The sequence below is a fragment of the Bufo gargarizans genome, chromosome 1, assembly GCF_014858855.1.
Source record: "Bufo gargarizans isolate SCDJY-AF-19 chromosome 1, ASM1485885v1, whole genome shotgun sequence".
Lineage (NCBI taxonomy): Eukaryota > Metazoa > Chordata > Amphibia > Anura > Bufonidae > Bufo > Bufo gargarizans.
In genome coordinates, this window is record NC_058080.1 from 31,982,303 (window position 1) to 32,002,036 (window position 19,734).

A 19,734-nucleotide genomic window follows, 5' to 3' on the forward strand; every position below is an offset into this window, starting at 1 on the left:
TAGTGGGAGAACTTCGGGTGAACCATCCAGGGGTTCCAGGTACGTCTATATTTCACAGGAGAAAGCATTGAGGGTGGAATCATCTTCTCATAACGACATGTGTTATTTAACTCAGCTACCACCTCTGAAATATCTGGAGGAGTCACTTTTTTCCAGTGGCGAGTTATAACTAGTTTAGCGCCAAGCAAGATGTGTCCCGCTATGGGCCTAAATGATGGATATAGGCGCTGAATGCCCAGAAATAAAAGAGCAAGTTCTGGAGATGGGGAGATGTCATGACCAGATAGTTCACCCAGCAATTCAAACACCTGCTTCCAGAAACCAGTGAGAACTGGGCATGCCCACAAGACGTGGAGCAATGAGCCTACATTTCCACAGCCCCTCCAGCACAGGGGAGAAGAAGTAGGGTAGATGATGTGTAGTCTTTTGGGCGTAAAGTACCAGTTTAAAAGCGTCTTAACGCCAGCCTCATAATGTGTAACACACTTAAAATTAGAGGCTAAGAAACCTATTGCAGAGGATTTATCACCCATGTACTCGTATATACGCCCAGTCGCCCCTTTTTTTAGCAGGCTCTGGGAACAATAAAGTTGAAGGATCCCTACATGTGTAAGAGGCGGCTTAAAAATGATAGACACCAGTAAGTGCTTAACCCTGAGGTAATTGAATATCACTCCAGCAGATAGCTGGAACATCTGTTGGGCAGTGGTGAACGGGAGGACTCCCTCAGAACAAATGAGCTGAGAGACCCTCTCGATCCCCTGATCACGCCATATGCGTAGACTGATGTCCTTCAAAGTCAACTCCAGAGAGCGGGTATCTAAGTGGGAAAATAGGGCGTCAGTAGAGTCTGTGTATGCGTTGTGAAAATGTAACCAGAGCTTCCCCACATGCTTTACGGTCCGAAGGGAAAGATCAGGAACCTTCCTGCTCCATAAAATACTAATCAACAAGTCCCTTAAGGAGCCCTCCTTAATTGAGTGAGATTCAATTTGATGCCAAGCTTTATTGCAATCCTTGTCCCAACATTCCCTAGCAAGTGACAGTCCAATGGCCCTGTGATAATCACTGATACAAGGTAGTCCCAACCCTCCTGCTCTTTTCCGTAGGAAAAGCTGTTTTTGGGCAATTCTGGGTTTAGACGGTTTCCAAACATATTTGGACAGCATTGCCTGCGCTTTTCGAAAAAACAGATCAGGAACTGAGATAGGGAGAGCTCTAAATATATAGATCAATTTAGGAAGTGTCATCATCTGAAACGCTGCTACCCTACCAACCCACGATATTTCCTTCAAGGAGTAATGGGAGAAATCAGACGACATAGTTTCGAGGAGGGGTTCATAATTCAGTTTATACAAAAGAGAGCAGGGGTACGTCAGCTTGATTCCCAAGTATGGAAGTTCCAATTCCTGCCAGTCTAGGGGAAATCGGGACTTTAACACCCCAACATCCTCCTGAGGAATATTGAGTAATAGTAATAAAGCTTGGGACTTGGAATTGTTAATTATATAATATGAAAGTGTGCCAAAATGTCCTATTATGTCAAAGGCCGAGCTTAAAGGGATTCTGTCACCAGGTTTCACCCCCTCCAGATAAAAATATGGTTATGTTCAGGGAGCTTTAACCATTCCTAATGTGGTCTTATAAATGTAATCTGTAGGCTAATTTTGCTAAAAATACGCTATTACTAACCTGTCATTCATAAAAATAAGGTGCCCAAGGGGATGTAAATGGCTCCAAGCTGCCGCCCGCACCCGCCGCCGTTCGTGCCCAGCGCCGCCTCATAATCTTCTGTGACGCCTCCCACTCTCCCTCCCCCTCCTCCTGCTGTAAGATTGCTGTGACGCCTCCCCCTCCTCCTGCTGTAAGATTGCTGTGACGCCTCCCGCTCTCCCTCCCTCCCCCTCCTCCTGCTGTAAGATTGCTGTGATGCCTCCCGCTCTCCCTCTCTCCCTCACCCTCCTCCTGCTGTAAGATTGCTGTGACGCCTCCCCCCTCCTCCTGCTGTAAGATTGCTGTGACACCGGGAATAACTCGCCACTGGAAAAAAGTGACTCCTCCAGATATTTCGGAGGGAGAGCGGGAGGCGTCACAGCAATCTTACAGCAGGAGGAGGGGGGATCAATCTTCTAGTGTTATCTGATGATATACGGCCCTTAACAAACCCTGTTTGGTCATCTTTGATCAAGGAAGGGAGTATAGCTGACAATCTATTGGCTATTAACTCGGCAAAAACTTTGATGTCCGAATTCAGTAGCGAAATTGGCCTGAAATTTTGAGGAGCGTCTGGGGATTTCCCAGGTTTTGGTAGTGTAACTATAAGGGCCGTGAGCATCTCGGGTGGGAATGGGGTTCCTTCAAGGGCGCGGTTAAAAATATCCAGGATATAGGGGGATAGTACGGGAAGGAAATGTTTGTAGTACTCATTAGACAAGCCGTCCGGGCCTGGGGATTTATCTGAGGGGAGGGTTCCTATTAGTTTTTGAAGTTCTATGGACGTGAGGGGGACATTTAATGAATGGAGCTGGTCGGAAGAGAGGGTAGGTAGATCGGATTGAGTCAGGAAGTTCTCCACCAATTCAGGGTAACTATCGGGTAACCGTGTCCTTAAGGTTATATAAGCTGTGATAGTAGGTGCGGAATTGTTCCGCGATATCTCTAGGGTCTAGTAGTTTTGCTTTAGATGTTGGGTGGATGAGGAATGGGATTTTAGATTTGGTTTGCTGAGCCTTGAGTTGATTAGCCAATAGTTTGCCAGCCCTGTTCCCCTGAGCATAATACCTCAACTTTAATCTGAGCAGGGATCTAGAATAGTTACGTGACAACAGACTGCCCAATTTGTCCCTCTCTATTCTCAGTAGGGAGGATGTTTGAGTTGTAGGTGACGTCTTATTCCGATTCTCGAGGTCTGCAATGGATTTAAGCAGCTGAGAATTTTCCCTTTCTTTAACTTTCTTTAGTTTGCATTTCAATCTAATCAGGAAGCCTCGAAGGAACGCCTTATGGATCTGCCACAGGATATATTTATCCGCGTCAGAGCCATCATTGAAGGTGAAAAACTCCCGCATTTCAGCAGACATCTCCCTAATTTATTCTGGGTTGGAAAATAAATATGGATCATTGCACCATATGGGAGCACGTGGGAATTGGTATAGATCCTCTAGGGTCAATGTTATTGGGGCATTGTCGGACCACTGAATGAATCCAATATCAGAAGATATTGTATGCAGCAAGGTGGCTTGATCTACAAAAAACATATCAATGCGCGAGTATGAGAGATGAGGAGTGGAGAAAAAGGTATAGTCTTCTTTCCACACTATGTTGAGCTCTCCACACATCAATGAGACCTTCTGCAATAGCCGCAGAAAGATGGTTAAGGCAGCAAATTGGTGAGGAGTATAGATGGGTAGGGAAAAACAGGGAAAGTGAAAAGTAATACAACTCCAGACGATCAGACCCGTCTGTGCAATATTGGTGGCGTAAGTCCACTGGTGAGGCTGAGAGGAACCTTAACTATACGGGATATGCAAGCATAAAGACCGCACCTAAACATAAAAGGTTAGACAGCAGACCCCATACGAACAATGCAATATTGTCTCCACTCCACTGAACCTCTGATGATCCATGGTAAAATACTAGTAACAACTCCTTCTTCAACCTGGATCCATGTTAGTCCCGTTGAGGAAATCAACCGTCCTGAGTTCCAGTCGCGGATATTTGATCATCCCGTCTGTGATTCCCTCTTCTTTCCAACTGAAGAGGAATGTCCCAAAACAGTAGCAATTCTCGCCCGTCTGTTACGGATTTCACCACATGGGTTTTTCCATCTTTCCGGATCAGCATTTTTTGCGGATAACCCCATTTATATTGGATGTCATTATCCCTGAGGGCAAGGGTGATCGGCTGCAGTTCCCACCTTTGCCTCAATGTCGCCATGGAAAGATCGGCAAAAAGCCTGGCTGTTTGAAAAGGAGCAGGTAGTTTGTCGCAGTTTCTAGCTGCCAACATTAAGGCCTCTTTAGTGTGGAAAAAATGAATCCGAGCTAGCGTGTCCCTTGGGATATCTGCACTGAGATGCGACGGCTTCGGAATTCTATGAGCCCTGTCAATGATAATGTCAGGGACAGGGATTCTTGGTAGCAACGCTTTAATGAGGCTCTTGAGATATGACTGTAGGTCTCAATGTGCTATTTCCTCTGGAATGCTCCGGAATTTTACATTATTCCTTCTGGAGCGATCCTCCATATCTGCTAATTTGCTTTTGATAATCTCCAGTTAATCTGCCATGTCATTATGGGCATCTATAATGTTATTTTGTGAAGTGGCAAAGTCTGCCATCTTACTCTCCACATGCAAGATTTTATCTGCAGTTTCTTTAACTTTGGACGCCAGAGGGTTAATCAACCCTGCCATATCTGAGCGCAGGGACTGGTGCAAAGCCAATAGCATGTTCTTAATGGAGGCCTCACATAAGGGCTTATCTGAGGTCTGATATGCATTGATGGGGATTACTGAGGGAGTCCCCACCGATTGTGCCCATGTCCCCTTACTGACCTCAGGAGAGTCCAGGTGCGGCTTCTGCTTCTGGGGGCTGCAGGAAGGTGAGAGCCCAGCCAGGTTAGTGGCGGCGCCATTTTGTGCAGCCGTAGCCCCTGGAGTCCCCAGGTCGCTGGGAGATGGTGGGAGTGAGGGGAACTCCGCTTCCATCAGGGAGAAGATATCGGGCTCCAGTGGGGGCAATGAGGATCTGGAGGTGCTTTTCGGCGATGCACTGCCATGAGGAGATGAGGTACGGGTTCCGGTGCGGGAGCACACACCATCTTTAGCCGGGCCCCACTCAAAGAAGCCGTCCTGGTTTCCGCTCTGCAGCCTAGGAAGCTGCCATTTAGACTTCCCCATTTCGTCCTGGAGGGTGTCCAGCCTTATTACCGGTAGGGATGTAGAGATGGCAGTGACCGTAGCCCTGGGGAGCTTCTCTGTAATCGCTGAGGTGCAGGAGCAGTGAGATCAAGCGGCCATTCCTCTCAGCAGCCAAGCCACGCCCCCCAACTGACTTATTAAAGTTATTTTCTTTCGGTCTCTGGGCTCAGGGCAGGATAACAAATTGTGCCCTGCACCCACAAAACACAATGTATGTAGATCGCTGAGTTAGATTCAGATTTTGAGCAAAGATTCTCTCCTATTCTCTCCCTGAAATCCCCAGCCGCATCCTCTCCCTACACTAGTAACAGCAGAGTGACGCACAGCGCTATGTGACTCCAGCTTATATAGAGGCTGGGTCACATGCTGCACTGGCCAATCACAGCCATGCCAATAGTAGGCATGGCTGTGATGGCTTCTGAGGTCAGACAGTTAACCGCTTGTTGATTGGCTGCTCTGCAGCCTTTCAAAAAGCATTAAAAAAAACACCGAACCTGAACCCAAACTTTTACTGAAATGTTTGGGTCCGGGGTCCAAAAATCCTAAAGTTCGGTACGAACCCGAACTTTACAGTTCGGGTTCGCTCAACCCTAATAGCAAATCAAATTTCTTGTCGAAGTTCGGTGATTCAGCAAAATCTAAATTTTCAAAACTTCACTCCTCTCTAGTCAAAACCTTCCCTCAGTATCTCAACATTTTTTGAAATGTCATCCAGGCAACCTTTTAGGTCTCAAAGTACAAGGATGTGAATGGGTAGGAGAGAAGGAGATTGGATTCAAAACGTACGGGAGAGATAGCTCCATTGGATTCTCAGATCAGATACCCGGGTTACTCTTGCAATCAGACTTCTCTTATTTTTATTGAAACTATGTGGCCTATGTTTTGTCATATTTATATAGTTCCATTTATATTTTATATTTAGATTTTTGAGAAGTTATGTTAACAACATCGGTATCTGCCCATTAGGCTAGTAAGGGGTTAACACAGGTGTGTAGAGAAATTAGGTCCTGGAGGTGTGCCACCTGTTTACGATGTAATTGGACTTCTCCAGGTTCTTTCTTTTTAGATTTTTTTTGGCACATTATAAGTTTATGAAATGATGGAGGGCGGCATGCGTTCGTCTGAAACGCGTAGCATGTGAATTAGCACAATATGCACTTTCTAAGAAGTGACCAATAAAGAATTGGTTTTATCAGTATGCTGTGCTGGATTGTTCTCATATGTGTAACCCTACATATTATGAGATGAATTTGGAATTCATCCGGCTTGTTTTGCAATTTGTTTTGAGTAAATCAAGAAAGATCTGCATGTGAAAAACGTGCAGTTCAACTTTCAACCCAAAAGGATTAAAAAACAGCATAGCCACCCGGTCATTGCTCTGCCATTTAAACAGACATGTAAGCATAAGGCCTCATGCACACGGACATTTTTTTTTTTGCGGTCCGCAAAAACGGGTCCCATAGTTCCGTGATCCGTGTCCGTTTTTCCTTCCGTGGGTCTTCCTTGATTTTTGGAGGATCCACGGACATGAAGGAAAAAGTCGTTTTGGTGTCCGTCTGGCCGTGCGCAGCCAAACGGATCCGTCCTGAATTACAATGCAAGTAAATGGGGATGGATCCGTTTGACGTTGACACAATATGGTGCAATTGCAAACGGATCCGTCCCCCATTGACTTTCAATGTAAAGTCAGGAGTCCCTATTATACCATCAGATCTGAGTTTTCTCCAAACCGATGGTATATTTTAACTTGAAGCGTCCCCATCACCATGGGAACGCCTCTATGTTAAAATATACCATCGGATTTGAGTTACATCGTGGAAACTCATATCCGACAGTATATTCTAACACAGAGGCGTTCCCATGGTGATGGGGACGCTTCTAGTTAGAATATACTGAGAACTGTGTACATGACTGCCTCCTGCTGCCTGGCAGCACCCGATCTCTTACAGGGGGCTGTGATCCGCACAATTAACCCCTCAGGTGCCGCACCTGAGGGGTTAATTGTGCATATCATAGCCCCCTGTAAGAGATCAGGGGCTGCCAGGCAGCAGGGGCAGACCCCCCCTCCCTCCCCAGTTTTAATGTCATTGGTGGCCAGTGCTGCCCCCCCGGCCCCCCCTCCCTCTATTGCATTAATTTCATTGGTGGCCAGTGTGCGGCCCCCCTCCCTCCCTCTCTCTATTGTATTAATTTCATTGGTGGCCAGTGTGTGGCTCCCCCCGGCCCCCCCTCCCTCCCTCTATTGAATTAATTTTATTGGTGGCCAGTGTGCGGCCTCCCCCCTCCCCCCCCCCCGATCATTGGTGGCATTGGAGAGTTCCTATCGGAGTCCCAGTTTAATCGCTGGGGCTCCGATCAGTAACCATGGCAAACAGGATGCTACTGCAGTCCTGGTTGCCATGGTGACTTAGCAATATTAGAAGCATTATACTTACCTGCTGCGCTGTCTGTGACCGGCCGGGAGCTCCTCCTACTGTTAAGTGACAGGTCTGTGCGGCGCATTGCTTAATGATCTGTCACTTACCAGTAGGAGGAGCTCCCGGCTGGTCTCAGACAGCGCAGCAGGTAAGTATGATGCTTCTAATATTGCTAAGTAACCATGGCAAGGCAACCAGGACTACAGTAGCATCCTAGTTGCCATGGTTACCGATCGGAGCCCCAGCGATTAAACTGGGACTCCGATCGGAACTCTCCACTGCCACCAATGATCGGGGGGTGGGTGCGGGGGGGGCCGCACACTGGCCACCGATGAAATTAATATAATAGAGGGAGGGACGCACACTGACCACCAATGAAATTAATACAGTAGAGGGAGGGAGGGGGGCCGCACTGGCCACCAATAAAATTAAAACTGGGAGGGAGGGGGGTCTGCCCCCTGCTGCCTGGCAGCCCCTGATCTCTTATAGGGGGCTATGATATGCACAATTAACCCCTCAGGTGTGGCACCTGAGGGGTTAATTGTACAGATCACGGCCCCCTGTAACAGATTGGGTGCTGCCAGGCAGCAGGGGGCAGTCATGTACACAGTTCGTAGTATATTCTAACTAGAAGCGTCCCCATCACTATGGGAACGCCTCTGTGTTTGAATATACTGTCGGATATGAGTTTTCACAAAGTGAAAACTCAGCTCTGAAAAAGCTTTTATGCAGACGGATCTTCGGCTCCGTCTGTATGAAAGTAGCCTACGGACAATCTTGTGTGCATCCGTGTTTTTCCACGGACCCATTGACTTGAATGGGTCCGTGAACCATGGTCAGTCAAAAAAATAGGACAGGTCTTATTTTTTTGACGGACAGGATACACGGATCACGGAGGCGGATGACAAACAGTGCATCTTCCGAGTTTTTAACGGACCCATTATAAGTCAATGGGTCCGCAGAAAATCACGGAAAACGGGACAACGGCCACGGGTGCACACAACGGTCGTGTGCATGAGTCCTAACTAGGAGAACAGCTAAGTCACAGTGTAAAGGGGTTCAGGAAGAACTGTAGTGCCCACTGATTTTTAGGTACTTAAACATCCCTCATCCAGCTTCCTCCGACCTGCCCTTCACCGTAACCTACTCCTCCGTCCACAGGATACACCTTCTTCTTCTCGCTGGAACTTTCTTGACATCTTTTGCATACCACACACCCAGTCTCTCTGGAGTTGCCGATCTTCAGGTGTCGTTGTCCCCCCCAAATCTGGAGCGGGTTTACTCTCGCAGTCTTTAACTGGCCTTTCTTTAACAGTCTCTTGGTGTCGGCCACCCCCACTTTGGAGTGACCACACCCCCACAGTCTCTCGGTAGCTCTGCTGATCTTCGGGTATGGCCCGCCTCCAAGGAATCTGGAGTGGGTTCACCCTCACAGTCTTTAACTGGCCTTTCTTTAACAGGCTCTTGGTGTCGGCCACCCACACTTTGGAGTGACCACACCCCCACAGTCTCTCGGTAGTTCTGCCGATCTTCAGGTATGGCCCTCCTCCAAGGCATCTGGAGCGGGTTCACCCTCACAACCTCAGTCCCAACTTTCTTCTATCTAACGTCTGTTTCCATCTTGATGGATGCGGTTCTCCCGTGGACAGATTAATAGGTCTTTACAAGGCAGGTCAGACTCTTAAGCGGCGATGTCACAGTACCTAAATTCTACTGCGGAGAACACCTCCACCACACTACACATCCAGCCCTTCCCTTAAGAACTTCACCGTTCCAGGGTTCAAGGTGGCAAATGAATGATGCCTGTCCCTATCGTGACCTAACCTTATCCCCATTCACACAAAATACATGTCACATCCCTCCCAACACCACCAAATTCCATTAAATGTGTGCACCCATAGAGACTCATGCAACCTGGCATTCCTCTCTACCCCCAAAGACACAGGTAGGTCGTAGACCCCCATGTCAATGGGAAACGACTATAGGATGCAGATGTGTACAGTCAAATATAGGCTGTCACACATTTGCACCTAGAGTGTCTATGGGTACACAATCAACCGACAAACAAAATCAATAAATACAATGTGCTATGGGGTTTCAGGGTAGTACAGGTTATACGTCCCGAACCCTCATAGAAAACAAAGAGTGTCCATACAATATTTGGCTACAGGAACAATGTTTGAGTTATGTCCTGAGCCTCCTCCTCCGGATAGTTCTGTAAAGTTCTGTCTGGTTCTGGTGTATTTTGGTCAATAAGTCCCTTGACCCTCCGATACACAGTCTACTGTAAATGACAATCACCAGAACCAGAAGAAGTTTCACTGGGTGAAACAAGTGATAATATGCTCTTCCACCCGAACGACTCCAAGTCTTCCTCCAGAGTCTGAGATAACGCTCCCGCTGGATTGTGGCGCAGTCCTCCATCTCTAGAACACCTCTAGACAGAGGTCGCTTGATTGCCAAAATCCAGTGGGATCCTCTGGAGCCTCACAAGAGTGTCAGGGGGAATAGCTGGCCTCTTCCGTGGCCTCTCCTGGGTTTTTCTTCTGCTCCATATAAAACACACCTATGGCAGAAGAAAATACCAGGCGCTCCTAGGGCAATTTCTCCCCTAACAGTGCGATTAGATGTAAAAATTCCCAGCACCAATACCGTTGATGTCATGACCTGGGTTGTATTCGAACCGGGATCTTCCTGGTCTCTTAAACCATAGCCTTACCTGTTGTGCTACAGAAGAGATCTAGACTTTGGGAATGTCCTTACTGTGTTCAACACTACATCATACTCTCTAGCTCCACCTGCTGCCAGCTGTGGACAATTCTCAATCTGGACAGCCTTTAAATAGGAAGTGAGGTCATCACTCAGTGCCCGTTTATTTGGATTTCTTCCCTGGGTGTTTTGACTTCAGTGATCTTCCTTGTATTGAACTCCTGCCTGATATCCCGACTATTCTACAGCCTGCTGATTTTGTACCTTGCCGCCAGATCGTGAATGACCTTAGCCTGCCTGACTCTTCTCCGGATTTTGATTCTGAACTATTCGCCTGACGACGCTTTGCCTGGATCTCAAGCACACTATTTCCACTTCGGACACTACCTTTTACAGGTACCTTACAGTTGACCCATGGGTAGAGAAAGGTATTGGGCTGCCCTTTATCTCACAGGACTCCTCATTATCCCAACACTGGTGTCTGAACACCCTACCTTCAGAGGAGCGCGTCCTCTGCTACACATCCCTCTGCACCAACAGATAAGGATGGCCACCCTACTAGGTTAGGATAACTGGAGTTCTGTGGACAAAGCACCATCTTGTTGTTGATGGCACCGTATCCCTGTCCATTCATGTGTACCCAGGCTGATTTCCCCCTGTGATCCCATCTTGTGGAGGCCCGCAGAACCAATGGCATAGGCATGCCCTGGCTCCCCAGGACCCCAAAACACAAGAACACAGTCCACACTCCGCTGCCAAACACTCCGCGTCCAATCCCCATCAGAGCTGTGCTACCTGCTCGGACTAGAATTAAGTGCGCAGCACAACATTACACCAATGTTGTCTGCCCGCCCCAGTCCCCAGCGCAACACAGCCCTGCCGAAAACCTTGAGCACAACAGTGTTATCCGTATCGATCCGAGACCCTGGTTGCCCAGAATAATATCACATCATCCTTTGTGTGCTGCATGGAGAAGGTCCTTATGCCTTCTCCTGACCAGCAGGATTTCCCGTGTGATATTATCTGCTCGCGAACCTATACGTTCTCGATCCACAGTATAACACTGTTCCACTCCAAGGGGACACAGAATGAAACAAAGACAGCAGACTGGACTTACAACACTACATAAATCAGCATGGTGGAACACACTCATAGACAAGGACCACCATCAACATCAAGAAGAACGTTACAAACAGACAACAAAAACACACAACATGGACATACACAGGGAACAAACTGTGTAACAAATAGTACAGGGGTGTCAAATGTTGCCTAGCCTAGCTTGGCCACTCTGACCCCTCAGCAGCTGGTGATGCTGCTGAGAGGTAACCCCTTTATGGCTAAGCTGACTAGACCCTGCTGCACCATTTGTTACCTGAGTCCCATCACTGGACACAATTACTTGCACAAGGGCAATTCCTTGCAATGTGTCCTTTGTTCCCACACCTGAAGCACCTGATTGGGCTTTCTGTCCTGTGTGTTTTGCAGTGCTTCACTATATGACCCAAGCCACCACAAGCAAAGCATTTGATGTTTGCCCGGCGTGGCTTAGGTCCGTCCACATTGCAACCGCACTCCCTGAATTGTTCCATCTTCAGGGAGGCACTTTTCACAATCTTCCTTTTCCCCAAAGTCAGGGAAAAATCTCTGTTAGTCTGGACAGGCTTGGTCTGGTGATTTGGCCTGTCACAGACTACTCTCCCCCCTTTTTGCCCTGCATAGGGCAAAGTTTTGGGAGATTTTGACCCTGACTTTATGGGAAAAGAAAGGGCCGGCACCAACTTGGTGATGACCTGTTGCATGCCAGTCATTATCTGGGAGCTTACAGCAACCTGAGCCTTCAATTTGGCTACCGTCACATTAGTAGAGGCAGTCTGCTCCTTGAAGGCCTTGACCTCAGCATAAGACTGAGTCAACTTAGCCTCAATTTCCTCCTTCTGCCTCTGCAGCTCTACTAACTGTAACTGTATCCTAGCCACCTGCGCATCTCGGTCAACAGTAGACTGCACATTCTCCGCCAGCTGTGCCCGTAATGCCAAAACCTGGTCCGAATTACTAGCACAGCATAGGCAGTGAACGGCCGGAGGAATTGTCTCCGTTGACTGAGACACCAGCGCCACTTCCTTTGGCTTACAGATGCTAGCCTCAAACGTATGAACGAGTTTGGCCAGCATCTGAAGCCGTTTAGTGGCCTTGTTTAACACCATCCGTTTGTTCACACAAAGCTTGTCATAACTACAAGCCTGTGCCAACAAATCGGACCACAGCATTTCTGCTGACTTGTATGTGGTGGGGAGGATGGGGTTAACAGTGCTGTGTCTGCTCAAGTGTTGCAGTGTGGGGAAGTCCATACTCACTGTTTGAGCGTCCATCTTCTCCTTGGGGCCGTACCTCTTCGTCCTAGCAGCTGCTTGGAAGAAGTCCATTTTCCCGGATCGCTTCTTCCTGTTTCCCGCTGGACTTGTACGCCGCTCCAATGAAGATGGATCTCCTTCAGTGACGTGTCCTCTTCTCCCTCGCAATCACTTGAGCGATGCAGTGACCGTGTAAAGCAAATAGAAAAATATTAATTCACAGAACAATTATAGATTCTCTGCTAAAGATTTTGATCTGCTCTTGGTGCTGTGAGGAAGAGTCGCGTTACCTGTCCGAATTATCAGGTCCTAGACGCTCAGACCGCTGACCACGTCTCTCCTAGACGCTCAGACCGCTGACCACGTCTCTCCTAGACGCTCAGACCGCTGACCACGTCTCTCCTAGACGCTCAGACCGCTGACCACGTCTCTCCTAGACGCTCAGACCGCTGACCACGTCTCTCCTAGACGCTCAGACCGCTGACCACGTCTCTCCTAGACGCTCAGACCGCTGACCACGTCTCTCCTAGACGCTCAGACCGCTGACCACGTCTCTCCTAGACGCTCAGACCGCTGACCACGTCTCTCCTAGACGCTCAGACCGCTGACCACGTCTCTCCTAGACGCTCAGACCGCTGACCACGTCTCTCCTAGACGCTCAGACCGCTGACCACGTCTCTCTTGCCTGACAATTCACAGGACAACCGACCTCTAGCCTCAAAACCAAACACAGATTTCAAAATCTAAGCAGTGGGCCTGATACATCGTCCCATGATGCTGTGGTTAATGTATGCACATATATACCATACATGCCCGCACGTGTTTGCAGGCATGCATGGATATATATGCATACGTCTCAACCCTTCCTGAACACACAGCTACAACTAGCTTTTTTATTTTAAAACCATTCACATGGCTTAAAATATAATTTGGGGGGGGGGGAACCTGACTGCTGTCTGTGATGGATGCTTGAGCCTACAGCTCCATCACAATAAACACTGGAATACCGCCACACAGAGAGCAGTACTTGCTTATAATGGTCAAAACTGGGAGAGAAAAGAGAGGTGACATACCGAAACACCTAAAGCCCATAAAGTCCAGATGGAATTTCAGAAATCCTCTAGACAAAAGGGTGCTTGCTCAATGAATAAGTCTTCCAAGATGGCTCCAGGGGCAGACGAAGCAGGAGCAAATGGCGAAGCTACCGACATGGAGAGTGAACAAGGCACTGCGAACAATGCACCGCGCTTGCGCCTAGCTCAACACCATATCTGAAAAATACATTATTACAGGCTATAAAACCTGTGTTGTCTGAGCTAGCTGACATTGAGACAGATGTACAACAGATTGTTCGGAGTGTAGAGTTTGGAGACCTTGCAAGCTGGAGTGACTAAAATCTCAGGGGTCTTGGCCTCACAGGTGGCCTATCAAGCTAATAATATTAGTAGGGCACTAGCTGTTATAGAAGACCAGCAGAACCACAGGGCAGGAGGAAGAAATTTGAATCAAATGCCTACCAGAATTCAGGGCAATAGACACATTACCCACCATGTCAAATCTACCGTACTCCTGTAGACCTGTATAAAGCCACCCGGAGTCAATTGCATATGGAACCACTGGAGGTCCCTTCATGGCTGCCGTTGCAAGATCAAGAGACTTTGCTATCTTTCCACATGGAGCCCTGGAAGAAAGCTGCTAGTGCCAAGTCTCCTAAAAAGAAGATGTCTGCAGAACATCCTATTTGAGTGATATGCTTAACCTTACTTGGTAATATTTGGTGTTTTATGTTGTTGTTTCTTCTAGGTAGTCGGGTATACACCAGTTTTTGTTTTAACCCTTCTGGGCTTAAAGCCTACTACCTCATGGAGATGCAGAGAAGTTGTACTCTATATGTTCTATGGTTTGGGGTTTCTTTACCCACTTGGTCAAGCAAGAATGCAGTACTTGTGATCTCCTGGTTCTCTGACGGTTCCAGGAGGCGAGTTATGGAGTCAGTGTAACACCTGTAGCTGGATGTCTGGCTGATAGCCCTGTGTCATGCACACGCCTTATATTGGTTTCTGTAGACACTGTTTTCTGCCCTAGGCTTGGGATGTGATGTCCGATTTCACTTGCACTACAGAATGGATCATTATTTGCCATTTTTCTAATAAATTCTGACCTCTTGCCATAATTCTAGTTCATTGTTGTTCTCCAAGCTACCGGGACACACACCGCTGATCACTTCTGACCAGAGATGAGTGAATCAAAGCTAATGAAGTCGAATTTGTTCAGAATTTCAGGAAATATTAGTTTCTGAACAAATGCAATTTTCCTTGTGCTTCGTTGTAACAAATTGCATTTTTTCCTAACATGGAGGCTAGCCGGCTACAATGGCGGCTAAAATGGTGGCTACACGTGTGAGGACATGGGGCAAGGAAGGCGGGATGACCCATAATGCCATGCATGCAGCCAATCAGCAGCGGTGATGTTACAGCCCTATAAAGATGGCGGCCATCTTAGAGTCTGCCATTCACTCTCGTACTTTGTTCAGGGACAGACGTGTATGCAGGCGCTCGGGAGAGTGAAAGAAAAACTAATTGTTAAAAAAGAAAAGGAAATAAGCGATTTACTAGTGCAGAGAGAGGATAGTGAGAGGAATCATTTCACAGGCAGGGAGAGACGTGTGCAGATGCCGGGGAGTCATAGGAAAATCCTCATTGTGAAAAAAGTCTAATAACAGTCTCATAATACCTCTCTGTCCTTTCAGCTATTAGTTATCGGGCTGCAAGTGCTTTGTGGGAAGCCTTTAGTGGCTTTTATCTGTGGAAAAAGAGAAATATATATATGCAGGTCACGTTTGTGGTTAACTGCACTGATATCATTTAGTGGCCTATTTCACTACAATACCAGAAATATATACTGTACGCAGGTCACTTTTGTTGTTATTTTCGCTGAAAGCATTTCTTGTCATATTTCACTACAATACGAGAAAAATAGACGCAGTTCACATTTGGTGTTATTTGCGCTAAAAGTGTTTATTGTATAAATCAATTCCTTAGAAAAAGGACCTTGGCTGAATACATCTAAAACATTACTTTTACTGAGGATGTTTTAAATCTAAACCAACATTGTGCTTTAGAAAAAATAGAAAAAAATTGAAAAAAATAAAAAAGGGGGGTATTAAATATACCAGTAGACAGTAGCGTTTATTGCCATATTTCTAGAGAAAAAGAGAAAAACAGACTTAGTTCATATTTGGTGTTATTTGCTCTAAAAGCCTTTCTTGTCATATTTCGCTACAATACGAGAAAAATAAACGCAGTTCACATTTGGTGTTATTTGCGCTAAACATGTTTATTGCCATATTTCTAGAGAAAAAAAGAAAAATAGACGCAGTTCACAATTGGTGTTATTTGCTCTAAAAGCATTTTTTTGTCATATTTCCAGAGAAAAATACACGTCGTTCACATTTGGTGTTATTTGCGGTAAAACCATTTATTGTCAGTTCAGTACATTACGAGATAATTTGACGCATTTGGTGTTATTTGTACTAAAAGCGTTTCTTGTCACATTTCTAGAGAAAAAAGAGAAAAATAAATGCTGTTCAAATTTGGTGTTAGTTGCGCTAAAGAAGTGTATTGCCATATTTCACTACAATATTTCACTTTTGCAATTATTTTTGCTAAAAAGCATTTATTATCATATGTGAGAGAAAAATATACACCGTTAACTTTCTGTTATTTACGCTAAAATAATTTAGTGGCCTTTTTTAGTAGAATACGAGAAATATATTGGCAGTTCACGTTTACTTGTATTTGTGCTAAAAGCGGTTAGTGGACTATTTCTGTCCAAAAAGAGATATAGGGGCTTTTAGGGGTGTTTTATTTATTATTTATTTAGTTCAGCTAAAAGTATGTCAGGCAGAGAAGTGCCAGGCCATGCACAGAGCAGTGGCAGAGGCATACATGTTTCTGGGGCAGGAAGAGGTTGGAGCAGATTAATGGGGATGGCAGCAGAAGTCGCAGCGAGAGGCCTGAGCTCCCGGTGTCATCTAGCAGTCGTGTCTTAACTAGCAACCTAGCAGTTCTTGATTGGTTAACTCGGTCATCCACTTCATAACAAGTGTCATCAGACACCCCCCAGCCAACAGTCGGTGGGTTTGTCAGACACAACCCTTAGTTGGCATGGCCCAGGAGCAGGCCCTGTTCCCTCACCTGTCCTCAACCTGCCTCTCTCCTTTGCTGTTCTCTCAGCCAGAGAAATACAATATGCTGTGGGCTCAACTACACTATACAGTGAGAACGAGGTACTAGAAGACAGTCAGCAGCTACTGCCCAGCCAAGATCTAGAGGAGACATCCGTCGCTTCCTCCGCTAGATGGGCAAGTAGTGTTGAGGAGTGGCATTGGAGATGGTGTTCTGAGCAGTCAGGCTACTGACTCAGAGACTGTTGAGGAGGACATCAGTGACGTGCAGACACTACTCCATGATGATGTAGCCGATTGGACTTGGGAGCCGGGTGAAAAAGGGGCTTCATCGTCATCGGGAGAAGAGGGTGGCAGCTTGCCCATGAGGCAGCGGTGGAGCTAACAAGGTGGTAGCATGGCTGGGAGGCAGCAGGGTGGCAGCAGTGGGAGGTCGGTAGTCAAACTGGCCCGGGTAGACCACCCGCTTCGCAGCAGCCTACCTGCCCGGAAAGGAGTGGTGCATGGGTTCACGGTAGCAGTGGCACTAGCAGTCAGTCAGTGCCGAGTGTTAGGAGGAAAATCAGCTACTCGGCGGTGTGGCAGTTTTTTGGTCAAGACTCCAGAGGAGGTGAACATGGCCATATGTTGAATCTGTGGGCAGAAGGTGAAGCGTAGCCAGGGTACCAATGTTGGCACCACTGCCCTGCGACAACATATGCAGCGACACCATAAAGTGGCATGGGACAACCGTGGCTCTGATGTGGTGATCCAGCCTGCCGCAACAACCGCTGTATCACCAAGTGGCACGCACCCCATTGCAGGCACTCAAGGCTCCACCAGCTCAGCCGAAGTGTCCTTTACGGCCAACTGGTTGAATGTGATTCCTGAACAGCCACACCAGCAACTTGGCCAGGTGACGCCACTTCCGCCTCCATGTTGTCACGCCGTTGGTCCTGCGACATGTCCTCCTCTGCCTCCTCATCCTCTACCGTGTTCTCATCCTCCACTGCATGGACAAGTCAAGGTGCCCCTCCAGCATACCACATGTGCAGGGCATGGTGGTATCATGCGGTTCTGCACCTAGTTTGCCTGGGCGAACATAGTCACACAAGGGAGGAACTGCTCTGTGTCCTTCAGAATGAAATGCTGGCTTTCTCTGCGACAACTGAAAATCGGAACCAAGGTGACCGGCAATGGGAAGAACATGGTGTTGGCGCTGCTTCTAGGAAGGCTGAGCCATGCGCCCGGCGTGCCACACGTGTTAAATCTGGTTGTCAAGCGATTCCTAAAGTCTTCCACCCATCTGCAAGCCATCCTAAAAGTGGCCAGGAAACTTTGCATGCACTTCAGCCACTCATACACAGCAAAGCACACCCTCCTTCATCTGCAGCGGCAGAATGGCATCCCCCAACATAGACAGATATGCAACGTTTCCACCCGTTGGAATTCCACCCTCCATATATTGGACCGACTACACGAACAGAGAAAGGCCATAAACAATTTCTTGATGATCCAAGCGGATAGGAGTACTCCCCTGTGTATCTTCGATGTCAGCCAGTGGCAGCTAATGCTTGACACCTGCCATTTGCTCAGGCCCTTTTAGGAGGCCACGCTATTTGTCAGTCGCCAGGACTACGGGATGAACATGTCATTCCACTGCTTCATGTCCTGGAACAGATGCTGATGAATCTGGCTTTTCAGGGGACATGTGAGCCCTGTGGGGGCTGAACTGGAAGAGGAGGAGGAGGGGGAGGAGGACATTGGAGCACAGGCAATGTGTAGAGAAATGGGTAGTTTTTCTACTCAGGTGACAGGAGGAGCAGGAGCAGCCGGAGGAGCAAGATCATGATGAGGAAGATGAGACAGAGGACCCAGACACACCGTGACAGTATGCAGTGGAGATGGAGGCAGGGAATCCCTCTGAGTCACTTGCACAATTGGCCCGCTGCATGCTCACTTGTTTGCGTAGTGACTGCAGATTTGTCACCATTCGGAAGAGGGATGACTTTTGGCTCTCCACCATGTTGGACCCTCGGTACCAGTCCAGTCCAAATTGGGGGCATTTTTTACACCCACTGAGAGGGGGGATAAACTGAAGTACTACAGAGACATCCTATGTAGTCAGTTGGCCGTGCCTATCTGCGCCATCGTCCATCCTCTCGCAGGTCTGACTGGGGGGGGGCCCTCTGTGCTCACATTCCACTGCCATGGCTGCTGGGGAGGGGTGGCAGGAACAGTAGCAGCTCCATCAGCAGCAACCTGAGTCTAGAGTCCATGATGAGCTGCTTTCTTCACTCGCATAGTGAAGAAACTACTCACAAACAGCAGCAGCTAGACCTGGAGCAGGACCTGAACCAGCAGGTGGTGGCATACTTGGACAGCAAAACCAATAACCCCAAAGAAAAGTGGTAGACACACATATAAAATCTATGTAATTTATTGAGACATGATCACATAACAAACAATATATGAAACTTAAGGCACAAGTGTACGGGGGGGGGGGGGGGGGGGGAGACCTCATGTAAGGAGGTCAGATACAACCTCTCTCCCAAACACCCAACTGGCTCCTGACGAAGCCTCTCCAGGTGAAACGTACGTCGAGGAGCAGCCTTTGGTCACACGCTCTGGGTCCAGCATATCATGGGCAATACATGTTTTGTTGTTTTGCTCAGTTAGTCAGTTAGTCGTTACATTTCTTTTTATATCTCTATTACCACCTGCACTTGGCACACTTGCCTCTGTCTGTACTGTACAGTTCAATGGCTATGTGCATATCTAATGCGGTCATCCCAGGTTTTTGGGTGGGCTAGTTTGCCTTGTGCTATTTGTACATTTTTTTTATTTATCTTTCTGTGCATGCAACATACATACCAGTACATGTCACTTTGAGTGAACCTACAGTTCTCACAAGTTTCATGCTGATGTGTATCTAGGGCTGTGACATCTTTTCCCTGCCAGTTGGGTGTTTGGGAGAGAGGTTGTATCTGACCTCCTTACATGAAGTCTGGGGGGGGCCCCCCCCCCCCCCCCCCCACTTGTGCCTTATGTTTCATATATTGTTTGTTATGCGATCATGTCTCAATAAATTACATATATTTTATATGTGCGTCTCCCACTTTTCTTTGGGGTTATTGGTTTTGTTTTTGGGTTGGCTCAGTATATTATA